Consider the following 10,741-nt stretch of genomic DNA (forward strand, 5'->3'; position numbering starts at 1 on the left):
GACTCCAGGATCATGACCTGAGCCGAAGGCAGTCGCTTAACCGACTGAGCCACCCAGGCGCCCTAGGGAATGTATTTCAAACACACGCTCCAGGAGGGAAGGCGCTGGTTTGCAGGCAGGCGGTTCTTTTTTTTTTTTAAGATTTTATTTATTTATTTGACAGAGAGAGACACAGCAAGAGAGGGAACACAAGCAAGGGGAGTGGGAGAGGGAGAAGCAGGCCTCCCGCAGAACATGGAGCCCGATGCGGGGCTCGATCCCAGGACCCTGGGATCATGACCTGAGCCGAAGGCAGACGCCTAACGACTGAGCCACCCAGGTGCCCCAAGCAGGCGGTGTTTTGAAGCCGGGCACATTTAGGAGCAAAACTGGAAACCAGGTGGCACCCAGGGATACATGGTACTCGGGCGCCACTGAATCTTTCCCAGGCACCTGAGGGATGGGAAGGAGGTATTCACTTTAAGGAGAGCGGTGACCATCATGTTGTGGCAGTCACACACAGCAATGTGTCCTTCCTGGATTATGGGAAGTTATAGAAAGAGAGCAGCTGTTTGTTGGAAAAATGAAGATTTGCCTACTTGGTGGCATAATAGGCGAGTTAGGATAGTTTCTTCCTCTTGTCTCTTCTCTTTTTGGTAACCTAGCTTATCTAGTTAAAAATGGATTCACTGCCACAACAGAAAAGACAAAGAAATATCTCTGTGGATTTGTAGGGCCCCAGGTGTCCAGGAGTGGGCACATAAAGACAGCCTGAAACGTCCCCTCTCTCAGGCTTGTGCCCAGGACAGCAGGGGCTCCCTGCAGGGAGGGGCGGGCGCTGTTTCCAGGTCTGAAGGCCCCGGGTGCCGCACCCAGTGAGGGTGAGGTGGGCTGCCGAGCGCTCAGCACAGTGCCTGGTATGAGCCTGAGCTCCCTGGAGGATATGCTCCTTCCTCCCAAGTGTGCCAAACGGTGTAGTTCATCATCATGCTTTTTGTCCTGCCCATGTCTCACTGAAACCTCTTCCTAAAGGTACCAACTGGGTAATGTCATAGTCCCCATTTTACAGACAAGAAAGCTGAGTCCTCGGTTGCCATCCAGTTGCTGCATTCCAAACTCAGGCTCTGCATACCTCTCCTCTGTAGGGCCTCTTTTTGTATCTGCTTTTGCAGTGGGGAAACTGAGGCTGTAAGTTACCTGCCAGAGGGCCCACAGCCAGTAACAATCAATCATGGGAACATGTATAGCTGGGTTTTCTGACTCCCAATCTGGTTGCTTGAATTGTTATGAAAGCCTCCTCTGTTCAAGGCATGTTATCTCTGGCCCCTGCAAGACCCCTGCCTTTCTTCTTGTTGGGTTCTGCCCGTTCCTTTCTTCTTGTTGGGTTCTGCCCGTTCCTTTCTTCTTGTTGGGTTCTGCCCGTTCCCTTCCCTTACGCTCCTCATTGGCGTCCACTCTGGTGCGTGTGCTGTGTGCCACACAGGTGGACCCGCTGTAGGGCCGTGATTGGGTATCTTTTAATTTAGACAAATGGGGTTCTGTTAGGGATCTCCTCCTCGTTCTGTACACGTAGCTCATCCGAGGGCTGCATCTGGCCTTCCCTTGCCGTCGGTCCTGCCCTGTTTACTCCTCTTGCCCCTGGAGATGGACAATAGGGAAGCCCAGCCAAGGTCTGTGATGACACCTCACACCTGTGCCCATAGGGACTGTGGGAGAGTTTCTCCGGTACGGACTCTGGGCGGGGATGGATGGATGAGTCATTGGGTATGCTCATATTTAATTTCACAAGTACTGCCAGATTGTTTTCCAGAATGACTGTACCAGTTTACACATCCACCGGGGCACTGTGCAGGGGTTTCTGTTTCCCCATATCCTCCCCAGCACCTGCTATTATCAGATGTCTCAGAAAGCTTGCATTTGATAGCCGAGCTATCAGCTCATCGGATTAGCATCTGCGTGATGCTCTTTTGTGCTGCAAACTTCACCTTATCACAACAGCATTTCATGCAGGAAGAGCGTCCCAAAGGAAAAGGGGTTCCTGCTTACTGCAACTCTCGTATCTGGTCTTCGGGAACAAAATTTCCCCAGAAATCCCCAGTAGACTTCCCCTTCTGTCTCACTGGCCGGATGGGGCCCGGAGTCCTCCCTAGGCCAGTCTTTGACGGAGACACCAGGATGGCCACGGCCGCCATGTGCCTCTTCCAAGTACCTGCACAGACCTGGGAGCAGCTGAATCAGGAGGAAGAAAGCAGTTCGGCCACCAGTGGACTCTTGTTCCACCCCAGATCTTTAATTGTGCCAGTTTTTTGAGTCATGTTGCCTCTTCTGTACAAGGAGTCGTTCCCCCAACTCTGTGCAATTAGCCTATCGCAGAGACTTTCTAAAGCAATGAGTCAAACCAGCACATGGCCACTGCCTTGGGGATTCGATCCGTCCAACTCATTTTGGAATCTGCCGTTCTTCTTGCCAGGTGGACGTCAGACCTGTTCCCACGCTGGCTGCCCCAACTTAGGTTTCTGTGTGGGCTCCCCGTGGAAGAGCTCAGTATGGAGACTCTGGGGCAGGACACCAAAGCTCCTGCCTGTGCTGGGCTTCCGAGGCCAAAGGCCAGCTGAAGGCAGGTGGGGAGGGACACCTGTCAGGGAATAGTGCCACCTCAGGCAGCAGCTTCTCCTCAGCCACGTGCGTACTCAGTTACTACCCCCCGTGTTTCTGCCTAGCCAAAGAAATTAATGTCTAAGTGATACCTAATAGTTATAATTTATTGAGTACTTATTCTGGGTCAGATGATCTCACATAGCCCCCCTGACAGCCCTGTGAGAGCATTTCTGTTACAGTGAAAGCCCAGGCTCCAGCCAGACCACCTGTAGAAGGCCAGTGTGGCCTTGAGCAAGTTACTTCGCCTCTCTGTGCCTCAGCTTTCTCATTTGTACATGGAGAATAGTAATTGTATGTTGCAGGTACTGGATGACTTAGGAAATACAAAGTGCTTACTTAGAATAACACTGGCACAGTGGACACATAGAGTTCACATTTGATAAACATTAGCTGCCATTTCTAAAAATGAAGAAACCAGAGCGTCAGAGAGATCAGCTTACCAAATGTCAGACAGTGATGAGTAGCAAGGATACAATTTTTTTTTTTTAAAGGATGCAGTTTGACCCGGGAGTTTCTGACTTGAAAGCTGGCCTTTTATCCGTCCAACTATACATCATCGTTAGTAGCTCTGTGGCTCAACGGAACATTGCCGTTACTCTCCTTATCAGTAGAATAAATTTTCACCTGAAGACCCAGGGTTGCTTTTTGTAAAGAAACAGTCTCAAAAAAAAAAAAAAGGAAGAAAAGAAACAGTGTCTAATCACCAGCCTTAAAGATAGAGTGTAATGCTTACAGCAGCAGGTAGATGGGCGGGTCATTGCTGGAAGGTGGCTGGGGAGACCGGGACGCGGGGACACGAGAGAAGCCTGTGCCCTGGGACAGCAAGGGTGTAACATTCAGTTCCCGGTTCTACCACAAAACCTCACTGGGCCTCAGTCTCCCCATCTTTAAATAGGGTTTCTATTCTATTTCCTCCCAGTAAGGATTTAGGAAGTGCTTGGTAAACTGAGCATAATCAATGCTGCATCTTCCAGAATTAGGATTCGACCTGTCACCTCCTATTTTGTCTCTTATCTCCATTCTCACGTACACACATTCACACAAAGTGTAAGCATTGTGTCCCCCCAACTCCATTTAGTCATGGGAAGTCTCTGGAAACCAGGGCTTTAGAATCCTCTAGAAGAGATTTGTCCTTGTCTAAGCCAAAATAACTGGAGTCAGGAGCCACTGGGATTTGGGTAGGGTGGGGTAGCTCTAGGGTCATTCGGTTTGGGGGAGCAAATAAGCAAGGTAGCTCTTTGCCACCCAGGACCTGCCCTTGCCAGATTTTTCCGCACGAGCATTTTCAGCTGTAGGTGTGCTGGGTGTGAGGGACCAAGCGCTAGGTCTGAACAAAGGATCGTAGGCTCAGCAGTGTGGCTTTAAGCAGAAGAGATAGCTTCGTGGCCTGAATATCCCGGGAGGACTTTTAAACCTAACCCTATATATATAACAGGAGACTCAACTTTCTTTTATTTTATTATTATTTTTTTAATTTCGATGTCCCTCCCTCTCTTTCCTTCTCTCCTTTTCTTCTTCCTTCTCTTCCTCTCTCAATTTCCAGTTCCCCAGCCCATAGGTCTCCCTTCCGGGAGGCAGTCAACGTCAAAAGAGTCTCGTCTGTGATTCTAGATGATCTGTGCAGAGACGGCAAAATCCCTATGTGTGTATACCATTTCTTTCTCTACTGTATGAGGTTGTTGTGTCTTAGAGCACACGAGCACTGTGATTTAGGCCACAGTCAGGGAAAAGAAGGCGGTCTGTTGTCTGTCCCATTTCTCCTGAGTCTCCAGGCCACCATTCCCACTTGTCACTTACTAGTTGCTGCCACTGTCCTCTCTGTACTCGGGGCCTGTTCCTGAGCACACGTGATGACATGGGGACATCCGTGATGACATGACTCTGGATCCCAGGGTGGTCCCGCCCCGTTGGTGGAGAATCCCTTGGCTTCAGGAGGTCCTGGGCTCTGCCTTGATTTCCTTCTCTGCAGGCAGGAAGCAGGAAGACTGGATGACAATTTGGGAAGGTCTCCAGAAACATGCCCACCACAGGTGGCCCTCTGGGGACCCTGCTTGTCCCCCAAGGGCAGCTTTTAGATCACGTTCTGTTGACTTGGTCACCTGGTGCAGAACCACGCACCTGAAAGATGTCCAAAGCCATCGTTCCTCAAATTTGAGCCACACACCGATCTCCAGGGAACCCTTGTTAGATGCAGAATCTCGTCGAGTTAATCTCTGCAGTAATGGTGGGTTCCCAGGTGCCGCCAGTGCTGCTGGCCCACACACTGACCCATTTGGAGTAGCAAGGAAGCACCAAGTCTTCCTTCCAGCCCTGTTCACACCCCGTGCAGTACCGGATACTGTCTAGAGCACTACATCTTATAGATTCCAGCTTTGTCACTGGTTAGCTGTTAGTGGACATTATCACCTTTCATCTTCCTGACTCTCCAGAGGGTGCAGGTATTTGTGTGTGTGTGTGTGTGTGTGTGTGTATTTTTTTAGGTGAGAGAACTGCTCAGAGATGTTAAGTATCTCAGCAGGGGTCACACAGCTAAGGGACACAGAGGAACGTCCCAAGTGGTGGTCATTTTCCATCACTGCTGTCCTCCATGAGCCTATGTCTGGAATGGGGTGCATCTTTGCACTAGTGAACAGGTTGGATGGTGAGTGTCCTTTTCTCTTCTCTCCCTGTCTTTATCTCTGAGATTTTAACCCTGGCTTCTTATTTTCAGGAGACCAGAAAACACTTGACAGAGGTAACACTGACCCAGAGAGAATTGAATCCTTGTGCCCAGTGACTAGAAGACCCATGAACCTGGAAAAAGGAGCCTAGAAGATCACCATGTTTCCCCCACATAGGAGAACACCCACCCCCTCCCGCCCCGTGCCCATTACAGTGATTTGGTCACTGCCGAGCTATCTTCGTTTAATGTGGTTTTGACAGAATAGTTGGTCTGGAAATTTTATTTTCAATTAAACTTCCTTGTTGAACTGCTTTGGTTTTGAAAGGATTCCATTAGGATGGATAATTATATAGCAGTTGCTACAAGGAGATATTTGCACTCAATTTCCGCTCTTAGGTGATTCAAATCAAAGGCTTCTTCTTTTCCTCCCCAGAGTTGTGTGCAACCATCTTCCTCATACTATAGGCTTCTCATGAGTTATTTTTGGAAATCCAAATCAAAACAGCCCTTTTGGCGGAGACCATCTCTAGCCTAGCAGAGTAAGCCATATGTACTAGTAAACACAGCCAAAGAATCGGTGCTTTTGAAAAGCACCAAAACCATCTCCCTCTTTGTGGATTAAATTCTTGGGGACCATAGACTATCCTTTGTATCATCATATATTCCTCTGTGAACTCTAAAGTCAAAGACAATTGAAATTCCTTTAAAATTACCAAAGTTTTGGGGTGCCTGGGTGGCTCAGTCGAGCATCCAACTCTTGGTTTCGGCTCAGGTCATGATCTCAGGGTCATGGGATTGAGCTGCACATGAGGCTCCAAACTCAGCGCTGAGTCTGCTTGGGATTCTCCCTCTCCTGCTCCCCCTGTTCACATGCTCTCTCTCTCTCTCTAAAATAAAAGTAAATAAAATCTTAAAAATATATACATATATATAAATAAAATTATCAAAGTTTTGTCCATTTGCAAATGATTGTCATTGCACTTTTATTCAAGATGGCAGGCCTTGACAGAATTTTACTAGGGACTGTTTTGGCCTCTGGATCTCCCATGAAACACAGAAATCCCTTTATTTTCCCACTCTGTACTGTTTCCTTCCTTCCCCAGAACACACGTAACCGACCTCATTACATGAACCAAGCAGACAAACCTCTCACCCAGTATCAGTAAGGGCTCATATAGTAGAATGGATACATAGATGAATGAATAAAATCCCATTTCCCCCTTAAAAAAAAAAAATTACACAAATAGTAAATGAATGTTTTCATCTTGGGGAAAAAAAAACTTTCCAAATAAAGCTAAAGTTCTTTTTAATCACTGGGTCCCTGTCCCTGTTTGTTCATCAGCTCTGCTTGGGTTATTACTTTGGAACACATCCTTGTGGACCTTTCTAATGTACTTGTATATGCACACACACACACACACACACACGTGTGCGTGTGCGCAAGCACATGGTGCTGTGTTTTAGACCTTTGATAAACTGACCACTTGCCTTTTGCCCCTCAGCAATATATCCAGGAGTGCTGTCCATATTAGCTGCCTTATTCTTTGTAACTGCCACCTAAGTTTTATTACATTGTGTGGATACGCCTTTTATTCAATCAAATACATAAATTCTTTATCTGTTCTCACGCTCATCGTAGTTCAAGATCCCTTCTCCTGTACATGTTAAGAAACTAACCATGTCCACTGCTACCTTTGGTAGCTACAACACATTTCATGAAAATCAGCCAGCTGCCTTGGAGATTATGCCGCACAGGATCCCGTGAAATGCTAAGGATTGCCAAAGGGACCTGAATTCCCTTGTCTGCAGAAGCCGGGGAGGTGCGCTGTGCACGGGCAATTCCACAGGTCCGCGTAGAGAGTGATGTTAGATACAGTGTTGGCTCTGCTCATAGCCAGCTGAATTTCCCTGGGCAGTTCATTTCCTCTCCATGGACCTTCATTTTCTCATCTGCACAATGGACTCAGTGAGCCTTTTCCAGCTATTAGACTCTGAATAATAGGGTTTACACAATGCCCCAGGATTCATATACGGAATGTATGAGCTGCTTCTCCACTATGCGTCTAGATGGGAGAGGGGCAATTTTAGAATACATTTTAAATTTAATTTTAATTAATTAAATATATTTTGTTATATTTTAATTAAAATATATTTAAAAAAAATTTTTTTAAGATTTTTTATTTATTTGAGAGAGCATGAGCAAGAGCGAGAGCACAGGAGGGGGTGGGCAGAGGGAGAAGCAGACTCCCCACTGAGCAAGGAGCCCGACTCAGGGCTCGATCCCAGGACTCTGGGATCATGACCTGAGCTGAAGGCAAACACTTAACCAACTGAGCCACCCAGGTGCCCCAAAATATATTTTAAAATTTTAAATTAGAGATGGAGCCTAGAACTTTTAGCTGAGTAGAAGTCACAAAGTCCAGAATGTACCGCCTTTGGATCTTACTCTTCTTTCTGATTACTTTATTATCCAATTAAAATGTATGTATTTTTTCCCTTTGCTCTGTGCGACCTTTTTGTTCTGAGCAAGGCCATGTGGTGTTGGGGAAAGAGGTCATGGACCCCTGAGTTCGACTTCCAGGCTTATCTAGTTCCAGCTGTGTGATCTTAGACAAGTCACTAACCTCTGGATTTCCATCTGGTAATACTACGATTTCAAATTAGCCAGAAGTCTGCTTAAAAAAAAAAAAAAGGTAAAAACCACACTAACTTGTGTTTCATCTGACATTTCTGAGCCTCGTCACCTGCAGATAGTTCATCTTGTGAATTGATGGGACACCCTAAAAGGCCACCAAAACCCCTGAAATCACCTTTTCTCACATGAGAAGTGTGCAGCTGCCGTAGCCCCTGGTGAAGACCTTCAGTGGGTTCCCAGGGAGGCCCAGAGCCATGATTCATAAGTAGACTTTCCCCCCTGAGCCCCGAAGCTGGTGTTGATGTGTATCCCCTGCTTTGAGACGCAGGACCACACGGGTCACAGGGTGATTCACCCACAGGCCGGGTTTCTCTCGGGGTCCCAGTCAGGTTTTCCCACGTGGGGCGAGAATTCTGGCCCCTGGTCTTGGCATTACACATTGGTCTGGAGATAGTGTGATCGTGCAGGTGAAAGGTCGTGGTCCGTGGGTGTGAAAACTGTGTGGGTGCTGCAGCCCGCAGCGTCTCTGGGATTCGGTTTCCCTGCTCCCCACACTTTTTCACCCTCCTGTGAGCTTCTGTTTCTGAACATCCCTTGGGGTCCATGTCCCCTGGTTGAGCAGGTCTGTACGGGCTGAAGTCAGTCTGGGGAGCTCCTGGGGCCAGGAACGTCACCTCTTCCCGACCTCGGCTTCCTGCCCTGCTCTATCTTGAAGAGAGGAAATGAGACCCTGCAGCAGGTGCTCAACCCAAGCTACCTTCCTTCCCCTTTCCCTGGACAACAATTTTATAGGCTCTGAATCTGTAACAGTTTCCAAAAGCCTACCATAAATAGTGTTCACGTGAAGCAAAATGAAACAAAAAGGCAGCCGGGTGAACACTATCAGTATGATACATATCTTCACTTAGTGGGAAAAGGGACTGATGGGTCCTATTCCTTTACCAACCCTCACTCTCTCACAGTGAAATTTTTCAGCAGGTGTCTTCCCCGTCCCACTCCTACCCCCCATTTCAATAAAATACTTACAAACCTGCTTTGCAATGTTACAGATAAATGCAGAGCAAGTCACACTGTCTCTCCCTATATTTGACCCTCCTCCAAGTGATCGATATAGTTTTAATTCACAGCCTAGAACCTTGAAGAATGAGTCAACCTGACCGATGATTCACAGATACTTGATCTGAAATGCTTGATGTTGTGGGGGTGGGGTGGGAGGTAGAATCAGAAATAAATTTCCTGACCCTAAAAGTCAGCATAAGTGAAGAAGCATGGGGTGCAGGGGGGGTGGGGGAAAGGGATAGTTACCGTCTTGTAGTTTGTAGGGATGGTTCCTGCCTTTGGGGAGATGCACTGTGTTGGGAGGACTTAGGGTGACCACAGAGCTCCAGTTTATGCCTGTCTATACAGTTAGTGTGCTTTTCCACCATTAAAAGTACCGCAGTGTGGAAACATGGGGTTCTGGGCAGACTGGACTAGAAGTTCTTAAATCAAGGTCAGAGGTTTTACTTTATTTATACGTGCATCCCCAGTGCCTGGCCTCTAGTAAACAGTTAGTAAATATAGCCTTGCTGGGTAGGTGAGTGAGTGAATAAGATTCTTAACCTTCTCTCTTGGTCTCTGTATTTCTATTTTCCATACATCTTTGTATGCTCCGCATCCCTAGGGTGACTGTACTGTGTTCTCAATAGTATCTTTTCCACTAAGCCAGAGCTTCAGATGCCAGTTGCTTTGGTTGACCCTATGCAGCAGAAGCTGTGTAGTCCTGTAACTTTCAGTGAGTTACCCAAATGATTTACAATTTATCGGAGTAGGAAGAACACTAACTTCCCTGCCTAAGCTGATGAGCAACTGTGGTGGAACTGAAGCTGATGCTTTTATTATTAGCTGTCTGGCTTTGCTACCATTCTTGTCTAGAGGGTTTTCTTCCCTACCTAGAGGGTTCCTAGACCTTCAAAACTATATATTATAATTATATATTTAAAATATTATAAGAAATTAGAAAAAGAATAAAAAAAGCTATCCATAATAATTTCATTATCAAGACACTATAAGCCATTTGTGTTGTTTTACATAGTTATCTTAGGAAGTTCTTCATCGTTTCCCCGTGGGCATTTTTCTGGAAGCATTGTCCATGTTCAGAACATTTTCAACCACCATTGTTTAATTTGCTTGTATCCATGTGTTTTAGTGAGCAAATCCAGGTTGCTTACTCTTTCCCCTTCTGTAAATGAACTTGTCCTTCTAGTATGTCCTGTATCTCAAGAGAATCTCAAAAGTGGAATCCTTGGATCAAAATACATGAAATTTATTAAACTATATATATATCTGCCTAACAATATAGATAGATATATTTAAATTGATAGACTTTATTGTTTAGAGAAATTTTAGGTTTATAAAAAAAATTGAGGGGCGCCTGGGTGGCTCAGTTGGTTAAGCGACCGCCCTCGGCTCAGGTCATGATCCTGGAGTCCCAGGATCGAGTCCCGCATCGGGCTCCCTGCTCAGTGGGGGGTCTGCTTCCCCCTCTGCCCTCTTCCCTCTCGTGCTCTCTGTCTCTCATTCTCTCTCTCTCGGAGTCCCGGGATCGAGTCCCACATCAGGCTCCCTGCTCGGCAGGGAGCCTGCTTCTCCCTCTGACCCTCCCCCTCTCATGTGCTCTCTCTCATTCTCGCTCTCTCAAATAAATAAATAAATCTTTAAAAAAAAAAAAAGAAAGAAATAGTATCCCTTCTCATGGGTGCCTGGGTGGCTCAGTCAGTTAAGCGACTGCCCTCGGCTCGGGTCATGATCCTGGAGTCCCGGGATCG

At 46.9% G+C, this 10,741-nt stretch overlaps 1 protein-coding gene across 21 annotated transcripts in view; it reads left to right on the top strand.

Moving 5' to 3' along the window:
• Window positions 1-10,741, top strand: part of LOC115938771 (uncharacterized) — a 331,027-nt gene that overhangs the window by 218,018 nt on the left and 102,268 nt on the right. For 12 of the 21 annotated variants that reach the window (XR_014144392.1, XR_014144393.1, XR_014144391.1 and 9 more), the window contains one exon: window positions 5,348-5,610. The exons of 7 other annotated variants lie outside the window; for them this stretch is intronic. The gene's annotated coding sequence lies outside the window, so the exon portion shown is untranslated. Of the gene's footprint in view, window positions 1-4,180; window positions 4,280-5,347; window positions 5,611-10,741 lie in introns of those variants that run through there. 2 more of the 21 variants (XR_014144395.1, XR_014144399.1) reach the window with 1 other exon arrangement.

This window comes from Leptonychotes weddellii, chromosome 4 (assembly GCF_054177405.1).
Source record: "Leptonychotes weddellii isolate Sample4059 chromosome 4, ASM5417740v2, whole genome shotgun sequence".
In the NCBI taxonomy this organism is placed as follows: domain Eukaryota; kingdom Metazoa; phylum Chordata; class Mammalia; order Carnivora; family Phocidae; genus Leptonychotes; species Leptonychotes weddellii.